Raw genomic sequence first — 25,170 nt, 5'->3', positions numbered from 1 at the left:
TTGTATATCATTAACTTCTACAAACTAACGCATGCTTTGAGCCAAAAATTATTTATAAACACCTTAAATCTGGCAACGAATTGCTAATTTAACACTATTACTTTATCCGGAATTTATAAAAAAAAAAAGTTTTAAGTATAGAAAACTTATTGTTATTCTATAGCTATGTGCGTGTGAACACGACAAGAACAAGAAAAATTCAATACACGTTGGTATTGCAAAGACATCTAATTCTGCAAGTGACGGGATAAATTGAATTTCCAGGATAGAAGGTTAGTTTCTCTTGAATCACAAGTTCACAACGTTAGCGTGCCCCAATTTCCGGTTGTCTGAAAAATGCGAATGGAATTGGCAAGTTCAATAACGTAAATCGGTTTAAACTGAAATGTCACCATTGTTCTCAGTTCGTTATCATTTAAATAATAATTATGTTCTCCTAACGTTTCCTTCATTTTTGTGTATTTTTACGAATGGCTATTTTCTGCTTATTGCTGTAGCATTGCTTCATTCCGGTCTAGAATCGTGGTTACCGGTGTAATTACAGGCACGTTAGGTTTAACAACTACGCGTCAGGTTCATGGACACAGGGCGGTACTTTACAGGACTTGTTCCTTGCATGCCCTGGGAACTGTTTATAGGCGATAGGTTTTCGCTACTTAATATTTCAATTCGAAGGTACTGGACCTTGTTTTTGAGATGAGCGCGTTCAGCCTTATAATATTAGTTAATTTAAAATGCAATTGGAAATTTTTGAAAATTTTTGGAATCGACAGGATTTCAACCTGCGACCCTCTGGCAATCGCGGCCTGAGCGCTTAAAACAAGCCTATTCCGAAATTTGTTTATGCCTTTTAAAATGCTTATAGCGACTTTAGCGCCAATAGACCAGCGACTAGTAGGAAACATTGCAGTTTCAATCTACTTCTTCAAAGGTCCATATTACAATGAGACACGTTCTAAACAAGATATGACACATTGTATTTTATAATTATATAATTTTTCTTAATTTTAGTGGAAGCAGGTAACTTTACTTGGAGGAATTATCAATTTTATAAAATGCTTATAAAGTTTTCGGAATCGGCAGGATAAAATAAATACATATTACCAAAGATTTTCGGGCCAAATAAAACCGATATCAACGCCTTAACGTGCTCTTGGAGGTAAGGGGGCGTAAAACATTAATTTCATTACTTCGGCTAGCACTTAGAACCTCTTAATTAAAAATCCAATTTTGTTCGCTATACGTAGTCAAACTCGGCGACCACTAGACCAACGAGATATCAGTTGTTTAGTTGATATTTGAGTGTACCTACTTGCAACTCGCATGCTTATTACTGGCAATGTTGACAGAAAAATGGCACTTAGTCTAACAGCATTATATTGTGCTAGTACTGATCATCTGCGTCATTATAATAGGCGTAATCCTTAATGCTTATTTTTATTTATTTAAACTCTTTATTTGTACACCACTACACAGTTAGTAAAATAAAGGACGAATAGAGAGAAACACAAAAACTGGAGTAGAATACAAAAGGCGGCCTTATCGCTTAAAAGCGATCTCTGCCAGGCAACCTTAGGATTAGGACGACAAGAGCGAGAACAAATAGGTTGTGTAATTTTATTAGGCTTCAATACCTAACTCAAGTTGAATCGGCTAAATATTGGATAGAAGCGTTACTTTGCGGAAATCCATAATATATTATGAAAATGAAGCTTAATTTGCTATACTCCACGAACAGCAGGAGAATCTGTATGGTGTAATTTATAATTTCTTCAATCCTTAAACTCCACACCAAACAGATTTTCGGCAATGTACCATCTACGCACGTTTCGCTCCGAAACCAGAGCATCTTCAGAAGATGTTGACTTTACAATGAATAATTGACTTATCAATAAAGCAAATTAAGCTTAATTTTCATAATTGAATCATCTAGACAAAACACGCGTTATCATCGATTTTGCTATCACATTATTGCATCCGTACATAACGTTTTAGTCCGTCCAAGCGTATCTTAACAAAGTATGGTATGTGTTCAGCAAACTACTTGAATCCTGTTTAATGTTGAAACAGACTCAACTAAGTATAACACAGGTAATGGTCTTTAAAGCTTGTTTAAAGTTTAATTGCTGAGCAAAGGTTCCTTCACTCCGTAGTGAGAGAAAAGAGTTACTCCGTCGAGAGTTTAGATTATTTATCTCCGTGTTGAAAGAAGGGAATTTTAACTAATTCAGTCTTACGTCCACGTAGATTTCGGTCAATGTTGAAAACAATTTTTATTAATGGACTGACAGTTGGACCCGAGACTTGGTCCGCGGTGAAATTTTGATTTATCCTGAAATTAAACGAAATCCCAGGTGCTTCTGTTATCTTCAGCAGTACCTTAAAATCATTTCCAATGATGAATACGTTATCAGGTCATAATCAGAAAGAAATATGCAGCTCAAATTTATGTTAATATCACATCTCATTTATAAAAGCGTTGTTTAAAAAAAGCGTTACACTACACTAATATTCTTTTTTTATAGATAGATTTATCTATAAAAAAAGAATATTAGTGCAAAAACCGCTACAGTTAAACGTATTATTAATCTATGATGGAAATGTTCATCTTAAATAGATTTACAAAAAACACTACATTAACACTAATATTCTTTTAGAATTATTAAATTATTAAATAGAATATCTCGCAGATAGTAGATAGATGGTATAGTCATATTTTGGATAATTCACACAATATCTTTATAAATTGTAACCTCTTTGCTATTCTGATGTATAACCTATATTATTGTGAAGTTTCATTCAAATGCATTCAGTAGTTTTTACGTGAAAGAGTAACAAAGATCAATCCATACTTCCACATTTTTGCTTTTAAAATAATAGTAGGAAGTAGGATATTGACATAGCTTTACTTTTATTGGTTTAAAGATCTTCTTAAGTTGGACATTAAACTTATGTCGTGTGATTGAGATCCCACTTCTGAACATAGCCTCTCTCATAAAATAGGGTTTTAGGATATCTGTTTCTGGGCCGGTTCCGGACAACATCGTACGAAGACAGGCGTTGTACCGTTGTACGGAGGGTGTTTTGGAGCATAGACACATCATGCTGGTACGGACAGGCGTGCTCAATTAAACTTACTGTCACGAAAACAAGCTTATCAATCTTATCATGCCTCACTGCTTTACTTGGGTTATCTCGAAGGAGATTCGATCTACAAAGCTTGATTCCGTAATTGAACGTTGTATCTAGATCAAATCTCCTTTGTGGAGATCGGTTAACTGAAAATACATCCTTTCTCAAAATTTCATTAAAAAATATGAATTAGGTATTTATTCAGCCGTCGTGCAAAATGCACCTTCTGAAAGAAAGGTTTCTTTCAGAAGGTGCATTTTGCACGACCAGTCAGACCCGTCAGCGCATAATTTAGAGAAGCTCGACTTCACTTTCGTGGGGACGAGTTCGAATCCCAGCACGCACCTCTAACTTTTCCAAGTTATGTGCGTTCTAAGTAATTAAAATATCACTTGATTCAATGGTGACGGAAAACATCATGAGCAAATATGCATGATTGAGCGTGCTACATAATGTTCTCAAAGGTGTGTGGAGTCCACCATTCCGCACTGGGCTAGTACCATCAATGTACCATCCACGCACGTTTCGCTCCGAAACCAGAGCATCTTCAGAAGATGTTGACTTTACAATGAATAATTGACTTAACAATAAAGCAAATTAAGCAGATTCAATGGTAACAGAAAACATCATGAGCAAATATGCACGCCTGAGCGTGCTACATAATGTTCTAAAAGGTGTGTGGAGCCCACCATTCCGCACTGGGCTAGCGTGGTGGACTATGGCCTTAAACCCTTCTCATTGTGGTAGGAGACCCGTGCTCTGTAGTGGGCCGGGAATGGGTTGATGTGATGATGATGATCTAAATCGGATCTCCTTTGATTGAATCGGTTGACTAAAAATATATCCTTTATCAAAACTCCATTAAAAAAAGTGATCTCGGTAATTCTATATTCAGCCAACATGGAAAATGCACAATCTGAAAGTAACTTCTCATCTTTTCAGCGCATAATTTTACTTGCCCTGGTACAGTAGAATTCTTGTAGCACTTTCTTAAATTTACTGCCCCTAATGCGTTCTGTATATTTTAGTCTCTATTACTCTTTAAAGTAGTAGCTAAGTGGCTCATTGCCTATGTTTGTCTTTGTGAATGCACATGCTTCCTACTTAAAACATGTAGGTCAGGTTTTACCCACTGGTGCTTTGAGTGTTTAAACCAAATGTTTAATTAAACACACGGGAATCTGCCAAATCTGGCTTAGAATACTAACCAGATCCTGTTTAAATACTAACAGTTTGCTACGTGGAAGAATTTAAATTAAATTCGTAACAATTATTTTTAAATAGCTGTGCCCTGCGGTTTTACCCGCGTTGACTAGGGGACGCAGCGTCTGATATATAGTCTATAAGTTTCCGCAATAAATCAGCTATCTATTTTTTTTCAATCGTACTGATACTTCCAAATGTACTAACATAGAAGCAAATCTCAATCTAAGGTAAAACGACTCAAGTTTGGACCTGGAGCTTTAATGACCCACGATTGGAACCTTCAATCAGTTAAACATTACCAATCACAATTGACCCGGGGACCTACTCCAGTTACTCCAGTCCGGGGACCTAAAATATAATAGTTTTAATTTCCTATCTCATATTAATGAACCATCGAGAGATGTATGGTTACATGAAACCATATACACACATCGCCAACTAGCCCCAAAGTAAGCGAAGCTGGTGTTATGGGTACTAAGTTAGCTGATGAATATTTCTTTATGAATATAATACACATAAATACTTATAATATACAGATAAACAACCAGACACTGAAAAATATTCATTTTTATCACACAAACGTTTTCCAGTTGTGGGAATCGAACCCACGACCTTGGACTCAGAAAGCAGGGTCGCTGCCCACTGCGCCACTCGGCTGTCAATTATAAGAGCATCCGGCACACTCGGCTCCTATAACTAAAAAGAATATTGTTTGTTAAAGAAATAATTTAAAAAGCATTGTTAGTTAACTTCTATGTGCAGAAGGTTACCCAGAAAATTTGTATAATAATCCTAGGGGTGAAGCCCTCCTATATTATGTGGCATCACTTTATGTAGGTATTCAGTATATTTAATGGCTATTGTCTATTGAGGAGTTCCCTCTATCTCGAATTAAATTGATCAGAAATTTTGCAAGCACTTATATAATAAAATTAGTTTTCCATTGAAAAGAATCGTTAAAAAACTTGATGGAGTTACGGTGTTAAAACTTTAATCACTTATATCCCATCTCCCAACGGAGCTGTGCTGAATTTCGGATAAAACGTATCTTGCTGATAAAACGTATGCTATTTCCATAACTCCAGTCTGAAGTCCAGCCATGCCAAGTTTCATTTGAATTTCATTAATTAAAGCGTGATGCCCATCTTGGCCTATACAAATAGACGCACAGGCAGACGGACAAAAATTAAAGAAAAATTCACGTTAAGAATCGGATCTTGACACAGTTTCATTATAAGTACAAAGATTAATATAATAATAATAATAAATATACTACGACAATACACACATTGCCATCTAGCCCCAAAGTAGGCGTAGCTTGTGTTATGGGTACTGAGATAGCTGATGAATATTTTTTTATGAATATAATACACATAAATACTTATAATATACAGATAAACACCCAGACACTGAAAAACATTCATGTTCATCACACAAACATTTTCCAGTTGTGGGAATCGAACCCACGGCCTTGGACTCAGAAAGCAGGGTCGCTGCCCACTGCGCCACTCGGCCGTCGAATAAAAAGATAGAGAGACATTGCCTGAAAAAAAAAATCGTCTTGATTTTAATAAGAGCAAAAACTGAATGCAATACCTAATAGTATACCCGAATCCGTTGTACATTCGTTACCTACTAACACACCTAATTCAAAATAGCTTAACTCCTCTTTGAACATGATCGTATCCTCTTTGAACATTTAGAACAAAGGGGTTACTCGAACGAGAATCTCCGCTGTCATTATAATTCCAGAATTTTCGCATAATAAGGTTGAGATAACACTTAACCCCTTTAACCTTAGATGTCGGTTGCATCTAAAACTGCCCGCGTGTAGTGTCAAGTCAAGAGGGAAACTGCCTTAGGTTATACATAAGTATCCATTATATCATGAAGTTGACACCGTGAAATGACCTTGTTCTCTGAGAGTCCACTTTTTATGTAGAGTATCGGTGAAAAGGTCATCCGTAAGTCGATTTAAACGTGTTTGAAATAATATGGTACTTTGGTATACCATAGTCAATAAGATTGCAAATGCTTAGTTATATTATAAATGCTAGTTAGTTTGTTTGTTTGGTAAAAGCCACTACTCAACTCGATTTTTTCATAGAGTTAGTTGAAAGGATGGGTAGTAATCTAGGGCTAGTTTTTGGCTCAAGAAAAAAACGTTTGCCACGGGATTTATAAAAACCGTAATCACCACGGACTGAGTAAGCTAGTAGTTAAATAGTTTGACGATCTCCCTGGCGCAACGGTGAGCGCTGTGAATTTAAGCAGGAGGTCCCGGGTTTGATTCCGGGCAGGCGCAATTTGGGAATTTATAATTTCTGAATTTTCTCTGGTCTGGTCCGGTGGGAGGCTTTCGCCGTGGCTAGTTAACACCTTACCGACCAAGACGTCAATATAAAGTTTTTAACACGAGATTCTCGTGTTTTAAACTTTATAATGATGTTAAAACAAGGAATGTAAACGTAATATTACATCATTCAGTGTGCCTTAATCTCATTATTCTCAATAGTTGCGTAATATTATTAATATAACTATTTATTTAATATGTTACAATCCTTTATATATACAACAAAAAGAAGTGAAATTTACCTTTATTTGAAAATTCATAAGTTCATAACTTATTGAAACAGTCTCGAAAACAACGCAAAAGGGGTAAAGAATATATTAATTCAAGTCTAAATGAAATTCACACAAATAACAGAAAACCTGACAGAGCATAACCGAATAGAGATAAGCTCGGAGCATCCACGAATTTCAGCTAATTTATTCATAGCTCAATCCAGAACGGAATGCTAATTCGACCCTGAACTAAAAACCGCCGAGGTCAAATGAAACTGTTACATAAATCAAAAGTAACTGACCACATGCTGAAGAATGAAATTGAAAAGTTATACATTCATGCCTTTATTAACGTGGCATAACGACGGAATAGTTGTGCAGTCACGCTTAAACTGATAGCACCTTTCAAATGTCAGAGCGTGAAAAAACAATGCGTAGCTGTTCCAACGTTATGTCATGTCTAATATTGAGACCCTAAAAGTTATAATTGACATAACGTTTGCTAATTTTCCAAATTAATTTTACTAATGGCCGCCGTTAATAACTGTCAATCTTATGTTCTTTAGATCAAATAATATAGTTACTAGAGAAAGCTTTATCGCCAGGATAGAGTAGGAAAATAAAGCCTCATTTAAAATTGATTTAAATAAGGCTTATTTTTAAATTTAGTAAAATTTTATTTTGTATTTAAAGATTTTAGATTAGAATGATTATTTATTAGTGTTGAGGATAAGTTCTCTTTATTTCTTTAAAATAAGTTAGGGTAGTAGATACGGACTCATTTTTCAATTGTTCAATACACTCGTATATCTGTGATGAATAAATTAAACTCATACAAATTGTCAAAACTCATATTATTCCTTAGTAAAGTAATTTTTTTTAAAATTAAATTATCCATCTTCAGAAAAGAAGAATGAGAATGTTCTAATACCGATTTTTTTCGTATAATTTAGTTCAATGAAATTAATATTTTGTTTGGAACTTACAAAAATAGAGACCGCCAACCACGCTGTCAGTGGTCGTGTCTAGTTTATTAGATTTCTTACAAGTCTATGCAGCGGACCGTAGAAGTGCGTACAAGCAAATTCAGTACTGATCGCTATTCAAAAGTGATGTAAAACTGCAAGTGACACTCGGTTTTCGATTGCAACATTGGTAAACACGTATTCCTGAATATACATGTTATCACACTTGAACATAATCTGAAACGTAGTTCTTATAAATTCTGTTTACCTGGTACATTAAATTTTCATCTCTTTATAAACCAATTACCGGCCTACTACAGGGCACGGCTCATCCCAGAATGAGAAGTGTTTGGCCCGTAGTCCACCACGCTGGCCATATGCAGATTGGTATTGTTCACACACCGTTGAGCACATTATGTAGAGCAAGCAAGTGCTATTTAAATTGAAAAACGCACATAACTCCGTGCTCTGTCTCTATGAAAGCAAAGCCGAAGCCGTTATTGTATGCATTAGTATATTCTATTACATTTTTATATGAGGTATTACAAAAATAGGTAACTGACAATAACATTGTTAGTTATCTATTTTTGTAACTTTTGTTTATTATTTTAATATTATTATGTGTAACCCTTTTTCTTAACTTCATGTGGTAGGTTACCTGGTAAAGATGCGCTTTTAAACGATAAGGCCGCCTAATTGTACATTTACTTACTTTCTTTTTTTCTATTGTGTTTTTATTGCTTTGTAAATTGGTGTAAAATTAAGTGTTTTTTAATTTTATTTTGATAATATTTAAAACATGCTATGTCTTAGACCTTAGACCAGCGAGGCGAGCCGAGTACCTACTAATTTAACGAATGAAAATAAAAAAACTGTAAATGTGTGCGTTACAACTATGAAAAATATCACACTAAAAAGATACTGCAGATTAATATGAAAAATTATAAATAGCGGATAGAAAAAGAGGCTTAGTCACGACGACGGCTCATAAGGTGAAGAACATAAATAACCTCTCAGAGTAGCCGAGACATATTACCGGGCTACTTTACAGTAATCGAATCCCATTCCCGATATCGCCTTCGTTTGGAGAAGTCATCGATCTCAATGAGAGGATGGACCAGGAATTCTGTGCGAGTTTGGTATTTATTTACAACGGTCAATATTGAAATTTAAATTCTTATTTACTTGATATTTAGTCATACATTGATAGTTAGTCTTTATACTTTATCGCTGTTAGTAATCTGAGAAAATTTTTCAGAGATCGCTATTAAGCGATAAGGCCGCCTTTTGTATTATACTTCTTTCTATATGTTTCTGTTTTTATTATATTTTGTATGTGCTAATGTTGTGGTATACAAATAAAGAGTTTAATAATAATCTCCGCTGAAGTCGCGGGAAACAGTAATATAGGTTGCTTTAACCTCAGAACACTGAATTTGAAAGCTCATTATCTACATTCGACGTGAACAATGTTATCTGCTTTGCAAAGCATTTTGTTTTGAGGTCTCTTAAATTAAACGAAATAATTCTTTATCTACTTTCGCAAATACTTTAGATACCTACACTTTACATCTTACATACATTGTTTTGTATTAAATCTTTTGCTTGTGACGACGTTTCTAACATTACATCAAGTTCTAGAAAGTTCGCTTATAATCAGCTGGCTACCAATGGTCGATTTAAGCACTAGCTCAGTGGCGAGAGTAGAAAATCTCGGGTTTGATTCTTTTCTATATACCGCTTAGAAACCGATAGCCCGTTATCTTTGGACTGCATCATCACTAACTATTAAAATTAACAGCTTTGAAGTCTGACTGTATATAAGTTTACAAGCCTTTACTAAACCTCTCGGCACACATATATCATGGCGAGCATTAATAAGATGAAGAGCATCCTAAGCTCAAGAACTCCGACCAGACCAGGTGGTTGAAATTGAAATAGTGTCCCTACTTCCGTTTATCCCCATCCAACTAATCCCGGAGACTACGGCAATATATCAGCTGAAATTCCACGAGATAACAAAAGCAGACCGTTTATATCGCGGTTGTAGATTAAAACTTAGCTTATTTATTATATCACTTTTAAAAACTTATAGGAATCTAGATGAGTTATGATACGCATTCTACTTTATCTGATTTATTTTTAAAATCGTTATAAATAGGCACTTAAAAGTAATCTTATATCCTAGTATATATGTTAATTTTAACGCGATGATCGGGTCCGACTAAGGGTCCGATTAGAAAAATTCGTTCAGTGTTGCATAGCTCATGTATCGACGAAGGCTATGGGCATACAACGGATTAATTAAAAATCGAAAAAATACTTTACAGCCTTCAGAGGTACATTATGTACTGTCTGTCAGACTTATCTGTAAAACCGAAAACCTTACAGTTTTTGAGTAAATCACTGCATTAGTAAAAACTGTGTTCTTCTGAAAGAAATCAGATTCAGCTCTAACATCACATGCAAAAATAAAAACATGTGACTTCAGTCGCTTTATTAGGTACGCGCCGCGTAGCGTAGGTACTCGTACTATGCGCGTGTCGGCGTATCTATAATAAGGTTGTCATATGGAAACACTTAAAATGTTTTAAATTAGTTTTTATGGAAAACAAATATGCTTTTGATTTATTACTTTTACAGGGTGACTCCTTATGAAATATACTTATGCATCCTTCAATATTATTTCGTAATTCTGTTACACGTAGAATACCATCACGCTCAGACCAATAAGAGCATTGCATCAAGAAATAATGTTTCAAAATCAATTTGTTTTTTACTTTTGAGAGCTTCCGCTGTGTGCACTGATAAAATCCTGTATGACAAAGTTTTTCCCCTTTAAAAGTTCTAAAAAAAAAGTCCGCGAAAGCAATTGTCTATCTTTTAAGGTTTACTTATACGCGGACAAAGTCGCAAGGGACCTCTAGTGGTAAAATAAAGGAAAACAATTTTCTGCCTACTCTTTCTGAGGGCGTCGTACGAGGTCACTAAGGAATATAATGGAGAACGGGCAACAGTGTACTCTTGGCCAACATCTACTGTGATCATCAACCCTATTTTGCACCCCCTTTGTAATTTAGGGGTATAAACATAAAAGTTATATAATCTATCACTTCATCAAATGCAATTTTTCTCAAATCCGAGTGATAGTTCTATATAAGCGCGCTGAAACAATACTCGTTACAACCCTTAATTCTGTATATGCGACATTTATTTCACACAAACGAATCAGTTTATATACTTGTTAGTGATCGTTTTGTATGATAATGGGCATATAACTTGACCTTATTTGTATAACAGTCATACAAACGCCTGTTACGATGTCGTAATGTTACCAAATAGCGTCGTTTGTGTATGACAGTGGTGTTTGCTATTTTCCTTCCTGCAATATAAACTGCGAAAAAATATATACGTATAAAACTGTGAAGAGTCAATGCGTTCGAAATGTGACGGTAGAGATCATACTACCGTAAACTCCCAATCACATACACGAACGAATTGTTACAGTTGAAAATTATATTTGTATCCCCTATCTTCAGTGCATTTAATTGGTCCTATAAGGGTTCCTTTTTTGCCTTTATGGAGCCGGAAACATCAAAGAGTTTAACGACACGCAATGTGATATTGTAACTTATATTAAATAAAGGTGCAATATACTTTCAACTAAATTGTTACGCTCAGTGATTAAATTTTGTGTGTTGAAGTGTTCCTTCCTTCATAAATGATCCTAATCGATATGATTACAAAATTTAAAATGAACATACGTGATTGGACATCCCTGCAATTGAAAAACCTACCATCCTGCTACCACCTTGGACTGCAACATCACTTTCCATCAGTTGAGATTGCAGTCAAGGGGCTAACTTGTAGTGGAAAAAAAGTTTGTCATTAAGAATCGTCAAAAAAAAACTTATGGGTTAACCTCCGTTTTTAAAAGCTTATATTCAAGTAATTTAAATTGCCGTGTTAGTTAATTATAGTGTGAATAGATCTCGCAACTGAATTTGAAACCATTTATAGCGATTAAGCTGGAATATTGTATACATGTTTGATTTGGACTACAATACATAGTAGCTAAGTGACATCATTCTGAATCGAATATCGAATCGGCGGTCCATCAAAAATGGCGGACTGATTATTTATTTTTAGCTACTCCATGAAATGGGAATCAAATAAAACGGTTCGTTGTAAATAAAAAAAAACGCGTGTTCTATTAAACAATAAATTTAATTCTATTTGTCGGCCGATTGGCACAGTGGGCAGCGACCCTGCTTTCTGAGTCCAAGGCCGTGGGTTCGATTCCCACAACTGGAAAATGTTTGTGTGATGAACATGAATGTTTTTCAGTGTCTGGGTGTTTATATGTGTAATATATAGAAGTATTTATGTATGCAATTCATAAAAATATTCATCAGTTATCTTAGTACCCATAACACAAGCTACGCTTACTTTGGGACTAGATGGCGGTGTGTGTATTGTCTTAGTATATTTATTTATTTATTTGTTGGCTAGTTGAAAACAAAACTAGCCAGACAGTTGAATTCTGAGCAAGAAAATTTGCAACATCTACTCCTTACAAAATATAATTAATCCAAACGCGCTTGTTATATTGCAGAGGTGCACAAAATTATTTCAACATTCGTTCCTCGTTAGGTCGTTAAAAATATATTCTCGTTGGAGTTTTTCAAAGTCCGCTGAAAATGCAAGAAATAGATAGCACTCCTTTCGTGCTTTCTTGTTGTAAACTTACCAAGCTTATAGCTGAGAATAGTAAAATGTACAAAAGTTGGCTCAGAGCAGATCGAGATCACGCACCAAAGGTTCCGCACTATCTCACAAGATTTACTCTATTCAAAGAAAAACATAGAGAAAATACATTAGACGGCTGATTGGCGCAGTGGGCAGCGACCCTGCTTTCTGAGTCCAAGGCCGTGGCTTCGATTCCCACAACTGAAAAATGTTAGGGTGATGAATATGAACGTTTTTCAGTGTCTTGGTGTTTATCTGTATATTATAAGTATTTATGGATAATATTCATAAAAATATTCATCAGTTATCTTAGTACCCATAACACAAGCTACGCTTACTTTGGAGCTAGATGGCGATGTCTGTATGTCTGTGTATTGTCGTAGTATATTTGTATTTTATTTATGGATTTATTTTTTATGTTAAAATCAGTTCATTTTATATTAATACATAAACTTTTATGTCTGTAACAACAGATAGAAAGGGTGTTTAGCTATCACATACAAAACATAATTGTAAGTGCATACAATAGCAAATTATATGCACACACAATAATTGTGATTGCTGATTTCAGCTGTGACACGAATAAGCATGTAAACAATGCCATATAAACAAATAAAAAAGGAGCTTAAGAAGTTTGTTTGCAGCATGTCATATCAGTAGTAGACGCGATTTTTTATAAGATAAAATTTGTTTTAAAAAAAAACTTAAGGCAACGAAGCCTAAAAACTAGTTGAATAGGCACCCATGATATATGATTAACTATGTGTGTATATGTGTTAAATTTTTTAATATTTTTAAACATGTTTTAATTTAATATTGGTTTTTAACACTATTTTATGTTAACTAAGTTATGTTTAACCTTTACCTGATATGTTTCTACGCGACATCGTACCGGAACACTTACGCGCTAGGTCTTGTTTTGTATTTAATATTCCTATTTTATACTCGGCCTAGTAGTTCAAACAATAATTATGAGGCAATTTTTGTATGAGTCCACAAAAATGGCAAACGAATTGCAATTTTTTAAACTCCCTTCCCAAAGTATCATAGTTTTCATAGTAGAGTGTGCGGTTATATCAAAGCTCAATTTTGTTGGGCTCATGGGCTTCAAAAAGAAATAAGAAACACGCAATGTTTTTTTATTTACTCTGTAATAATAAGCTGAGAGTCTACTTTAAGTGTCAGAAAGTATATTGTTTTCTTGATTTCTGAATTCATATTATATTGTAGTTAAGATACTTTTCTGTCCCATTTTTGTCATTTTGATAGGCTCGCTAAATGGAAATGTATGTTTGTTTGTTACGCTTTCACGCAAAAACTACTGAAACGATCTTCATGAAGCTTTTTATACATATTCTTGAAGGTATTAAATAATATAGTATACTTTCAATTGGAAAAAAAAATTACGTAGGATAAAAAATGTTTGTGAAAAAATCTAAAAATCTCATATATGATTATAGTTGTAAACTATGTAGCAGTACGCTGCCTCCCAAAATAACGCGGGCGAAGCCGCAGGGCACATCTAGTATCTCATATATTTCTAAGCAATCTAATAGACAAGTATATATATGTCTGATTTGAATATTTTCAGACATTTATAAACGTATACTCTTCATCAAATATCTTAAAATAAATAGTAATTTTTTTGAAAAAAAAAAGTCATCGTCCTTGAGTACACGTAAAGTGCCAAAGGAACATGCAAAAGTCTTCATTATAAATCGAATTAAAGGACCGCTGTGCTACTATCAAACTAAGACATTAATTTCTCCACGCAATAAAAAAGAAAAGTTGAATCACGTGGCTTTATGGAGGGCAATGAATATCATTTTACCTGTTCACGCCACGAAGAAAATTTATATAAATTCCTTTGCACAGAAATGTGATAGCGGATTTTTAAGGCAAGCATTTTTATTTTTCTTCTAATTTTCATGATTTATAACTGTGTCGCTTTACCAATCCATATATGTAAAAGCGTGACATATACAGTAAAAACAAAAAAAGATATTGATTCTACACGAGATCTTAAAAATGTCCGTTTAAGCACCCATAAAGCTAGGCTAGTTTATAGTTAGAAAATGTGAGCTAAGAATGGATATTTTGAAATTTCTCCCCTACAGTAAACAAAATAAGGGTGGAGTGAAGTGTAAAAATCTGTTAAGGATTTGTATAACAAACCGGGTGAACTAAAAATTAAGTAGGTACAACGGATTACTGCGGGACAATTCAATTTTAATAATATTAAAATAATTTAACCGGCCTTTCAACCGTTGAAAGTCTATTTGTCTTGATGATTGAAGGCATTTCGGTTAGCCTCGCGTTGCTCATCTTTCGTGGACAATATCACCTTTATATTAAACCCCAGTGAATATATGAAATCAGTTCATCACAGTCATATTTTTATTAGGGACAGAAGTGTGTGGAACCAAAAGCATAAAAAGTACCCCGATCTTTATTTTACGAGCGAACTTCGGGTGTCTCAAAGGTCGACCGGTTGGGCCTTAAGTAAATCATTCATACCTACGTGGCTTTTTATTTTACTATACAGAAATCCGATATAAGTTTTTCTATTTCGTTATTTCTGAAATATGTACCATTGTCTCTCTGAATTCAAAGTAGTGACTAAAAGTTATCTTGTGACTTTGTTTGCTTAGATTAGAGTTTTTATTTTATTTTAAAAGCAACAAAAAGAGAAATGTAATATTTTGTTGTGAATAATTTCCACTCGCGACTTGGTCCGCCTAGAGTTAGTTCTATTTTCCCGCTGGAGTTAAGTTGGTACCTACTTTAAATTTTCGCGCAATATTAAGTGTCCTATGTGATAAAACAGGACATGTTTTAGAATAGCATTGTGAGAGAGATTCTCCATGAAATTTAAATCGTGAGTTGTCACATAAATTTTGACACTTCATTCTAGAAGTTTGGCGTCACATAATAAAGTGCTTACGATTGTGTTACGCTTTGAATGTTTGAGAATTTATTATGTTTTCCCCATCATGATATTGTAGCTAATGTAAAATAGATCTTTAAAGTTATTTTTTATATGTAAGTAATCATCTGTCTCATACAAAATCCAATAGCGAAAGTAAAACCGGGGTTTCTATTAGTTAGAGATGTTTCTTTTTTAAATCAATAATATGTAGTATTTTAATAATACTTGGTGTTTGTTTGTTCATTATATTGATTATTACCAATTCGAAATAGTTTCAGTGGTTGGGCAACCACTGAAACTATTTCGAAGTTACTAAATATAGAACTAGCTTGAAAACAGACGTAGGACGTAGGTAGATTCTTTCTTAAAGTCTTCTACCGACTATCAACATTTTCATTTGAAGACAAACCCTTTTATATATTCTTATGTAATCCTATTAAAAGATTGTAATTTTTTTATAGTTTGATTATACTAGGTCCCTTTCTCACTGTGGGAGGAGTCCCGTGTTGTATAGTGGGCTGGTAATGGGTTAATATCATGACGATGATACTGTATTACCAAAATCATAGCCATGTATGATATAACCTTAACCAACTATATTTGTTTATCATACGATCATTTACAGATGAGAGTGAAACAGGGCCGTGATGCAATATCGTGTAGCTTTCCGGTCTCTTTACCAATACATGTAAAAGCGTGACATATACAGTACAAACATATATATGTATTGATTCAACGCGAGATCTTAATAATGTTAATCTAAATAAAAATTAAGTAGGTACAAGGGATTCCTGCGGGACCATTCAATTTTAATAATATTAAAATAATTGAACCGGCCTTTAACCGTTGATCATTTACAGATGATAGTAAAAGAGGGCCGTGATGCAATATCGTGTAGCGTTCCGGTCAGGATGGCAACCGGTATCTTCATTTAATACACATGGTTTGACAGCAGCGTCTGTTTACCCGTAGCAAATTTTAGATAGGGATATCACATCGCCGCATGCAGATAAACAACTGTCAGAATGTTAAACAGAACGGGAGCTGATGTCTGCTTATATGTTGAACATCCATAATTCATTTTGACCTCGTTATATAGTAATGCGGCGGATTTAATATAATTGTAAATGATTTTGTGTTAATGGAAGCTCGGAAGCTCCGAAACAATAACGCGGGACTTTGAAAACAATCACATTGCAATATGTTAAGCCATCCGATATGATCGATTGAGTTATTAAATAGGCTACGTTGAATATTTTGTATAAGCTGAGTGTATCAGCATACAATTGAATACCGAAATTGCGAAGACAGCAATTGAGTGCGACTAAAAATATATCCACTCAAAACTTAGTACTTATAAAATCATCCTACGGCATGGCACATGCATTAACTTCAAACAATATCTATGTTTTTTTTAAACTTGGAATTTACTACCAACTCCCGACATAATAACGTTGGTGAGACGTCTTATTGCTTTAACTTCTGGATATCAAGAATGTGTGGTTGTGGAATATATGGGTAGGTATAAGAAGCGGTGTTTTTAAAGCGACCAAAACCAGCCAGATACAAATAGTATAGCCAAAGAGATTTTATTACAACTACATACACACTATAATGCGAAAACACTTTTTGCCCAACCTATTACATATGACCAGACACTGAAAAACATTCATGTTCATCACCCAAACATTTTCCAGTTGTGCGCATCGAACCCACAGGGGTTCCGCTTACCTTGCAAACGAAGTTTAAATTACTATTTTTACAAGACCGAAACGGATAGTTGGAATTATAGAGATAATTTTTATTGCAATATTAAACTATACACAATAAATTATAACTTGCTTACTAGAATAAGAGATATTGAAATTGAAAACGATACACGAAATCGAAATGATTATTATGCGAACACAGTTATTTTTCGTATAAAATACAATGTACTTAAAAGCTAAACATACATATATAAATTCAATAGAAAATGGATAGTATCTACTTACCAGTGACAAAACCGATAAAAATAACATGTTTTTAAATCATAAGAAAACTTAACTGAGAAATAAATTTGATTGATTACGCGTATAAAACCTGTCATAACGTTTTCTTAGTTAAAGATTATTTGATGATTGCAAAATCCATCAACTTAGTCACCTAAAGCAAATCTTTTAAGAGAAATCCGAATTGCCAATTCCCATACATTTTTTATTTACTTTTTCTTTGTAATATCACTCAATTTTAGTTTTTTTTATACCACCCCATTATAGGGAATAACAAAACCAACAAATCTAGTTAGTTGCATCTTTAAATCTTAACAACTTGCACGTTGGCTTGTTTCATAACCTATAGGTTATAATGGGGTGCAGCGTTTCTGTAGAAGCCCTTAAAAAAAGATTTAAAAAACCAACAAAAAAAATCGTCGAATTATTTTTGCTTTTTTCTAGACAAACAAACTTATAATCTGAAGAAGTTTCACTATTTTTCCAACCTTATATTACTCGTTATATTTTTACATTTCACGGCAATCAATTAGTATTTATAGGAAATATGTGTACAAGAATGAAACAACTTTTTGGCTTGAGCACTTAAACGAACGAATGGCAAATTAACTTATTATACAAGGAATGCAATATGTCAGTGTCCTAGCACAGTTGACACATGACTGTAAAGAGACGGAGCTGTTCTGTTACTTTCAAAGAACAAAATATTTTATATCCAAATATTATATGCACTATATTTATAAAAAATTAGTTTTGCTTTTAAATTTTACGTAAACCAACAAAAAAATGAACTAATATATTATAAATAATAAAAACACATAAATATTTAAATACTTTAAATATTTATGTGTTTTTATTATTTATATATTAGTTCATTTTTATATTTATTTATTATATTATGGACTTTTGATCTATTGGTGTAAACTAGTTTATGTATTAGTATGTAGTTATTCGCATGTATGTATTTTAAAAATTTGTACCACCAGCAGTCTGGTGAAGGTTCGAAGGTTTCGAAGGCCGCCTCTTGTATTCTACTTCTTCCTTCAATTTTCTGTTTTTATTTTTTGATTTTGTACATGTTAATGATGTGGTATACAAATAGAGAGTTCAATAAAATAATTAATATTTATACATATATTTAGTAGTAGTAGATAAGTAACTATTTAGGAAAACACGCAATAAACGTGAATGATGAAAGCGGACAACAGCTAAAGTAGGAGGCAGAGCAAAGGATTTAACTAGGTACCTACTTATGCGAGCATTTAAAAGTTTTACTTAATAAAGTATACGCTAATTGTACTAACGTCCGTAAAGCCACCGAATTTCAGGAATATTCAATTCTTAATTGATTGAATGGATTGATAACAATGTTGCATATATTTGAATTATCATCAAATTTGTTTCGCGTTAACTAAAATAATCGCTGCAATTAGCGTGTAATTGTATAAATTAGTAAAATAACTGCCTCGTTGGTAAAGTGGCCGGCATGTTAAACTACGGACAATGGTACGTTGGGTTCAGTTTCAAATTTAGATAGATAGATAATGCCTTTATTGCACAAATTAAAAGTGAAAACAAGAAATAACTAAAACAATAAATATATAAGATGCGCAAAGGCGGTCTTGTCGCTTTAAGCGATCTCCTCCAGACAACCCTTTATGGTAGAGAATTAAGTTAGGGAAAACGAGATAGTGCAAATTTAGGTTAAGAAATGGGTAAGTAATAGCTGTGCCCCTTGGTTTAAATCGCGATGCCTAAGTCTTTCGTTTATTTTGTTTGAAACGGCGATATTTGGTGTCAAAATAGGGATGTTTCTGTACACCCTTGGGAATTCTATATTTTTGCAGGACCAAAAGTAGCCTATGCTAGTCACCGTCCTCATTCATTAATTTTATTGGTTGCTTAGTTAAGGAGCGAAGGAAGGGCAAACAAACGAATATACTTTCAAATTTATAATATTACTATGAATTTCAGTTTAATATTCTTATTACCTGCCCGGAGTTAGCGGTATACTTATCCACTCCTGTTCCTCACAGAGCGCCCTAAGCCGTCGATCCCGGCTTTTGTTAACAACATGTGATGATATTGGTTCCGGCCCACCAATAGGCAATGCAACAGCGTGATGAGCCTACGTTTTAAAACTCTCTCCTAATGGATATGTGATGTGTTACAGCGGTAGGACTTTCAAAGGCTAAAGATTGACATGATGTTTTCATAACTGCATCATTAATCGGGTGGTTACTGTGTTCTCGAATACGGAGCACGAGGCGGTAACCATATGGAGCGGAAATACTGGATTCGATTCCCGGTTCTAGCCAAATACATACTATGGTATCACATTCGCATTATAGCAGCGAAGCCTTATATACAGCTTCTCCATTAACAGGTCTAAACCTATCTACATACACTCTAAAAAAAGAAAGCCAACTAAGAGAGATTTTCTCTTAGTTGACGTTATATAAATTATAACAATTATGATAATAAACATAACAACAAAAGCTGATTAGTTATAGCAGCAAGTTCATTATAGATTGGGCTAACAATGTAGGTATGTTCATTGATTCTAACAAATAAATACGTTGTTTCTATTATTATTTACTTCTTTGTATGATTAGATCATTTTTAATTATTTAGCTTAAACAAGTACGTAAATTGAATCAGTTAAGAATATGCCTTAGTTAAGTAACAATAATAGGAGCAATACAGTTGCCCAGTCCATTGAATTATGATAAACAATCAGTATCATCTTATTTGATGTATCTATGTTCTTGTTAGGCTCGTATGGAATCAAGATGCTTGATCACAACAATCACTATCTTGTTAGGAATAACCAATTTTTTTTTAGAGTGTAGTAGTTTTCTACGTGGCATCCAAACGTATCACCGTATCATTCGCCCTCCAGTATGAAGCTTTCTATCTCATTGTGGCCGACTATCAGTTTACTTCGTATCACATAATGATCGCGCATCAAAATGTCCATTCCATTTTCAGCTCTCCTTTGATAATCGGTCAAACACCGACTCCATATAGTACGTACGCCGCGCCGTATCGCATATCGTATCAGAGCTGTGTTTCGAAGCCGCGTATCTTGACTGCGTATCGTAACCCTTTCATGCTCTTTTGCAACAACGCTTTTAAGACCAGAACATTGCATTGCAGAAATTTAGCAGCTATTGTACATACGGGTTAATGGGGCAGACGTTGGAAGAATCAATCTACAGAAAATCAATAGAAAAGTCTAAGCCAAGTGTCAAAACATGCAGGGCTGGCTGGGCAAGGTGCCCAATATTTATAAAATCTAGTGTTGATTTATACAGCATAAAGGCTATAAAGGCACAATGCCTTTAATATAAATAAGTGCTATAAATATAAGTGGTATATACTATTGGATAGAAGCAGGCGTTACTTTGCGGAAATCCTTGATATATTATGAAAATTAAGCTTAATTTGCTAAACTCCGTGAAAAGCATTAGAATCTGTATAATGTGTGTTTAATTTATAATTTCTTCAATCCTTACATACCAAAAAGATTTTCGGTAATGTACCCTCTACGTTTCGCTCCGAAACCGAATAATTGTTAAGTCACTTACCAACACTTCGTTGTATAAGGATCAAAGAAATTATAAATTACAGCATACAGATTCTCCTGCTTTTCGCGGAGTATAGCAAATTAAGCTTAATTTTCATGGCATATACAATTGACGGCATTGACGGTAGGAGAGCCGTAGCTCAGTGGCCAAAGCGTTCAGCCTCATGAACCGAAGACTAACATATAAATGATTAATGTAAGCTAGTAGGTATTAAGTTTTGTTTAGATTTGTAGTTGTTTTAGAACTTGAAACTTACTTTTCAATCAATCCCTCAACGATTTCATCAAATTTCAGGAATCAATATTCTCGAGAACCTTGAGGCGTTGACACGATTCTAAAATCCCCCCCCCTCCATAGTTTTACGACCCCTGGCAATTCGTGACCGTTGGCTTGAGACCTTGTAAAGCTTTTATCGTTAAACTTTTCCATCAGTCGATGTTAACGATAGCTTTGCACAAAATCTATTTGCAAAACAGTTTTATGTTTTCAAACACACATTTTATGACATTAGCATTTTTATTAAAGTTTGTCTCTTTTTGTTTCAGGTAAGTTGAAATCTGTCGACGTTTGTAGGTATTCTGTTACATAAAAAGAGCACTGAAGTTATGCTGCTGGTTTTTTTTAATCATGGTTATTAACTGCATTTTGTTATTGGCTATTGTTTTGTATATATTTTTTTAATAATTTATTTATTTTAATAGTAGACCTTGAACACTGTAACTGGCATTTTAGGTTTGGTCAGTTGCAAGGCGGAAAAAAATCAATCTGACTGAAATCCAAAAAGTCGTAAGTTATTCATGTATAGGTAAGCACTTGCATGAAGCTGTGTCAATGATCCACTTCGCGGTTCGACTTCCAGCGCTTTTATTCCGTGACACTTACAATATCTGTCGACTAATCACAAGATAAACGGTAAGAAAATTTATTTAAATATAAACTATTCTGCGTTTTCAGCTGACCTATTTCATATTGTGACCTACATTATAATTATAATGTAAGGGGTCTTTTAATCCAACTGAAATCGTTCTCGGTGACAGCGGAGTCAATTAAAATATCATCGTCCCGAGACTTCTACGAATGAAACAAGAGGAAGGGTCCGACAGTTTAAATGCGCTAATCTCGTTGTGGAATCCCCTTTGGAGCATTTCGCACTAACCCTCCTACTTTTCCTCCAAAACGGGGTGTTATAAGTTTGACTGCATTTTCTTCCTATGTAGGTATATATGTTTCATCAAATCAACGCATTACCGGACAACTACAGTGTAGGTGAAGTTAGCAGAGCATTTGCCAGCAGATCAAAAATAAAACGGAGTTCTCTTCGCATGCAGCTGAGTTCTAGAGTTCCTGATGATTTTTACGAATAGTTCTGGCGTTTTTACCCCCAAAAAAAGGGTGTCAAAAAATGATCTGCTAACTTCCGATAGCAGATCATTTTCGAGCAAATCAAAATTTGATGCTTGTTCTGGACGCATGCAGCTTAGATCTATAGTTCCTGATACTTTTTAATAATAGTTCTGTCGTAAATACTGAAAAAAAAATACTTAAAGAAAATAACCCTAAACATCCTATCGTACACAAAGACCTTTGAATAAAACATTTTTTAGACCCGTACTCTCTCGAAACTCTTTTCTTTCTCACACATCAGTATATAAACTATAATAAAAAAATATTAAAGTTCTTATAAATCAAGTTTCAGAGTCACCACAACAAACATGAAAATTTATTTTCTTAAATAATTACATAAAATAATACAAAACATTTGTTTTTGAAAAACCCTACCTATTAAAGGGGTAAGAACTCTTTTGTTTCTGTTGAAGCATCATAACGCCTGAAACATAACATAAAACCAAGCCTCAAACACTGTTATTCGAGACTGCATATCAGACGTCAATATTTTCAATCCAAAAGAATTATATGAGGAATTATTTTTTTGAAAACCCATTAAACCTCACAGCTAAGAACTCTTAAATTTCTGATAGAACGCTACTTACACTATAACACGATAAAAATTGAAGCCTAGAACACTCGTACTTTAGACTGCATATCACACGTCAACATTTTAATGTCTAAAAAATTAAATAACAGAAAGTATAATTTTTTTTGGCAACCCTATAGACCACACAGCCTGCCTAGAACTGTTTAATTACTGATAAAACACTTCATACACTATAATACAATTAAAATTCAAGCCTAGAACACACGTACTTTAGACTGCATATCACACGTCAATATTTTAATATCGAATAAATTACATAACAGAAAGTTTAATTATTTTTGGCAACCCTATATTTCACACAGCCTAGAACTCTTCTGTTTCCGATAGAACACTACTAACACTATAACATAATTAAAATTCAAGCCTAGAACACTCGTACTTTAGACTGCATATCACACGTCAATATTTTAATGTCTAAAAAATTAAATAAAAGAAAGTATAATTTTTTTTGGCAACCCTATATTCCACACAGCCTAGAACTCTTTTGTTTCCGATAGAACACTACTAACACTATAACATAATTAAAATTCAAGCCTAGAACACTCGTACTTTAGACTGCATATCACACGTCAATATTTTAATATCGAAAAAATTACATAACAGAAAGTTTAATTATTTTTGGCAACCCTATATTCCACACAGCCTAGAACTCTTTTGTTTCCGATAGAACACTATTTACACTATAACATAATTAAAATTCAAGCCTAGAACACTCGTACTTTAGACTGCATATCACACGTCAATATTTTAATATCGAAAAATTAGATTACTTGATTTGTATTTTTTTTAAGAAACCCATCCTACAGCCTAGAACTCTTTAAATTCCGATAGATCACTACTAACACTAAAACATAATTAAAATTGAAGCCTAGAATACTCGTACTTTAGACTGCATATCACACGTCAATATTTTAATGTCTAAAAAATTAAATAACAGAAAGTATAATTTTTTTTGGCAACCCTATAGACCACACAGCCTAGAACTCTTTAATTACTGATAGAACACTTCTTACACTATAACACAATTAAAATTGAAGCCTAGAACACACATACTTTAGACTGCATATCACACGTCAATATTTTAATATCGAAAAAATTACATAACAGAAAGTTTAATTATTTTTGGCAACCCGATATTCCACACAGCCTAGAACTCTTCAGTTTCCGATAGAACACTACTAACACTATAACATAATTAAAATTCAAGCCTAGAACACTCGTACTTTAGACTGCATATCACACGTCAATATTTTAATATCGAAAAATTAGATTACTTGATTTGTATTTTTTTTAAGAAACCCATCCTACAGCCTAGAACTCTTTAAATTCCGATAGATCACTACTAACACTAAAACATAATTAAAATTGAAGCCTAGAACACTCGTACTTTAGACTGCATATCACACGTCAACATTTTAATGTCTAAAAAATTAAATAACAGAAAGTATAATTTTTTTTGGCAACCCTATATTTCACACAGCCTAGAACTCTTCTGTTTCCGATAGAACACTACTAACACTATAACATTATTAAAATTCAAGCCTAGAACACTCGTACTTTAGACTGCATATCACACGTCAATATTTTAATGTCTAAAAAATTAAATAAAAGAAAGTATAATTTTTTTTGGCAACCCTATATTCCACACAGCCTAGAACTCTTTTGTTTCCGATAGAACACTACTAACACTATAACATAATTAAAATTCAAGCCTAGAACACTCGTACTTTAGACTGCATATCACACGTCAATATTTTAATATCGAAAAAATTACATAACAGAAAGTTTAATTATTTTTGGCAACCCTATATTCCACACAGCCTAGAACTCTTTTGTTTCCGATAGAACACTATTAACACTATAACATAATTAAAATTCAAGCCTAGAACACTCGTACTTTAGACTGCATATCACACGTCAATATTTTAATATCGAAAAATTAGATTACTTGATTTGTATTTTTTTTAAGAAACCCATCCTACAGCCTAGAACTCTTTTAATTCCGATAGATCACTACTAACACTAAAACATAATTAAAATTGAAGCC

The sequence above is a fragment of the Pararge aegeria genome, chromosome 10 (genome assembly GCF_905163445.1).
Source record: "Pararge aegeria chromosome 10, ilParAegt1.1, whole genome shotgun sequence".
Taxonomy (NCBI): Eukaryota; Metazoa; Arthropoda; class Insecta; order Lepidoptera; family Nymphalidae; genus Pararge; species Pararge aegeria.
The sequence above is the reverse complement of the archived record's forward strand: the minus strand, read 5'-3'. Positions refer to the sequence as shown.